Source organism: Miscanthus floridulus, chromosome 4, assembly GCF_019320115.1.
Source record: "Miscanthus floridulus cultivar M001 chromosome 4, ASM1932011v1, whole genome shotgun sequence".
NCBI lineage: Eukaryota > Viridiplantae > Streptophyta > Magnoliopsida > Poales > Poaceae > Miscanthus > Miscanthus floridulus.
The window spans coordinates 118302029-118305190 of NC_089583.1; the positions used below are offsets into that span (position 1 = coordinate 118302029).

General features: G+C 52.7%; 1 pseudogene; it reads right to left on the bottom strand.

Moving 5' to 3' along the window:
• Positions 1–897: 897 nt before the first annotated feature.
• Positions 898–2452, bottom strand: LOC136549195 (aspartic proteinase nepenthesin-1-like; annotated as a pseudogene).
• Positions 2453–3162: the final 710 nt, after the last annotated feature.

Here is a 3162-nt window from a genome sequence, read left to right on the forward strand (position 1 = left end):
TGAAGCTAAAATTTTTACAGCTGCTAGGTAACTTAGTAATGCACACCTCCACCAAATTTCATGGTATTTGGATTAGTACTTTGGGAGATATGCTTATTTCTTTGAAGGGTACAAAATCTATCAGAAAAGTGACAAATATTGGATTGATCTAGAATCACTTTGATTGAAAGGTCCTCAAGTTGGAAATATGTTTACAAGTGTTTGAGGTACCTAAGTTTGGTTTTGAGATGATCTAGAAGCATGACAAGCAAAGAGTACAAGGCTATTTTATTATGGAGTGTACTTTGAACATATTCGGTACTCAAATTGAAAGATCAAGATCAAACTCAAGATGAAGTTGAAGCTTAAGTTCTAGTGACTATTGGAAATCATTTGGTAGAAAGAAAAGGACTTAAACAAGAAGAAAGAAAAGGACTTAAAGAAGGAATTAAGGTTACTCACCAAGTTAAGTCCATCACTTAGATCAATCAATCAAGTCATTTCAAGTGAGTATCAAGAATGGTTCTTGGAGAGAGGTCACTTCTCCCTAGTGTAGGGGCTTGCCGCCTTTGTGTAGGTGAACCAAGTGTGGTACTTGGAAGGCTAATATGGAAGTGGTGATCCGAGGAACATTTGAGATGCTTAGTTGAAGCAATCAAAAGGGTTGATCAAGAAAAGCAAGCAACACCTAAAAGAGAGCTACTCATGATATTTTAAGTAGTATTCTCAAATTGATGCTCTCATGCAAGCATTGATCAAAGGGGAAATTAGTTCTATAGCACCGAAAGATTGCGGTATCTGAAAAATACCATCGAAAATCTATCCATGCATGAAATAGCATCGAAAGAATGAACCGTTTCTGAAAAATACCATTCCGTCACATTTTGAGATAGCTCCGTGAACTCTGCGTCACGGTGGTCACAACTCTAGGCAACCTCGCATTTGCGCTGCGTCGCCGTCGAAGTGCAGCACCAGCGGCGGTGCCTGCACCTTTTCCATGGACGTGCCACGCGGCAGCTCGAAACACACTGGGTAGTCGTCGACACTCCGGTTCGCCACTGACAGCTTGATGCTTTCCATCACGGCCTTCTTCAGCTCCTTGAACGCCGGCTCCACGAGGTACGCCAGCGTGGTCGCCGAGTCAAGGACCATGCCGCCGGTGCCGTCAGGCTTTATCGCAAGGGCGTCCTCCGGCACATCCAGCCGCTTGCTCCTGAACGAGATCCCCACCATGGGCACATAGTAGTAGATGTCCTCCACAGGGTTCTTCAGCGGCGGGATCGTCTGCACCTTCCCCATGGTCTTGTACTTGCCCAGGTCGTCCATGGCACCGAACATCACCGGGCTAGTCTTGCGGTCGGCGAAGGGGGTGAGGCAGTAGGAGAACTTGGTGATGGCCAGCTGCTTCAGCATGGACAGGGGGCCCGGAGACAGGCCCAGGATGCCGGATGCTTCGGCTATGGTGCCATTGGCGAGCTTGCCGCAGCCAAAGGTGAGGTTGGCGGAGACGTTGTGGTGCGTCCCGAAGGTGAAGGTCTCGGTTGCGAGCACGCCGGTGGCCGTCATGATACTGTAGTAGTTCTCGTACGCGCACTTGCGGTCGGTGCAGGTCTTGTTGGTGAACATGCCCTCCTCGCACGGCATGCTGTTGCAGGGCAGGACTGAGAAGGAGGACGACCTGGCGGCATCGAACACGGGCTCCAGCTGCTTCGCAGTGGGGCCAACCAGGCTACACTGCGTCTAGAGGAGGTCGCTGCCTAGGTCCAGGATCACCTTGCTGGGTTGCGGCGGCGTGCCCATGCCCACGGTCAGGCAGTGGCCCTGGTGGGTGTACGGGGAGATGGTCACGTCGGCCGCCGCGATGTCGGTGGTGGCGGTGGCGGCGGCGGCGGCCTCGCTCAGCTTGCCGAGGGCCTTGGTGAGCCTCCTCGCCTATCGGGCGTTGCTCTCATGCTGTTGTCCGCCTTCTCCCTAGCGCTCTACTTCTCCCTCACGACCTACAGGCCGCCCCCCACCGAGAGCATCCAGGATGGCGCCCCCTTCCGCGTCCTAGGGTTCTCGGAGAGCATCACGCTCACCGTGGATGAGGTCCCGGTGACAGAGACACGGTTCTTGTTCGACGACCTCGAGTCATTCTACCTCTCTGCGCCTGGCTAGTTGGCCTGCTGTTCCTCGCCACCGGCGAGTCGCTGAAAGGCAGCGACGATAAGGACGAGGACCCCGAAGGGTGCCTCGCGTGGCTCGACGAGCGGCGGTTCGGGTCAATGGTGTAGTCACCGTGGCACATCTCGAGGAGCTCACGCATGGGCTGGTGGACTTCGGCGGCCTTGGCGAGCGGTGCCTCCATCTCCTCGACGCAGCCGATGCGCGTGTCGGCCTCATCACGGAGCCTGCACACACCGCCGATGACGTGTGCGGGAGCGTGGTGCTCTAGCCAGCGCGTGATATTGATGCCGTAGTCGACCGGCTCCATCCGGCACGACAGCTGCACAGCACGGTGATGTTCCAGCGTGGGGACGCGTCGATGTGGCAGGCCAGGTCGAGCGCCTCCCTGACCCGCGCCACAGCGCGAGCTCGCCGAGCTCCCATACTGAGCATTGGGTGTGCGGGCCGAGGCCCTAGAAGAGCGACAGCGATGGCTTGATGCTCCGAGCGGTGGAGCGGTACTGCACCGTGTGCAGCAGCTGCCGCAGCATGCCAAGGAGATTGGTGAGAGGGTGGGAAGAGGATGACGAGTGGGACCATCCTCTTTCAGTGAAGTGTAGTGAGCGTGAGGTGGACGCCGTTGACAACCCGTTAACAGAATGCTAGATTTCGGAATGGATTATTACTTTCAATGGTATTTTACGTAACGGCAAACTTTCGATGGTATTTTCCGAATGTCGTGATCTTTTGATGGTATAGAACCAATTTTTCCTTGATCAAAAGATGAAGCAAGCCAACCACAACAAGAAAGTGCACTTGATCATAAGTGGTATTCATTTCATATGGGTGAAAAATGAAATTCAACATGGTATCTATTGGTCTTCACCAAGCTTATAATTGGACTTCACATTGCTATTGGAGTAATGAATTGGAATCTATGTGACTATCCTCTACTCCAACATAGCAAAGGTATCATTGTAATGTACATGATCATTTCATCCCTTACTAGTATGCGGTTAGTGCATATAGTACATGCTT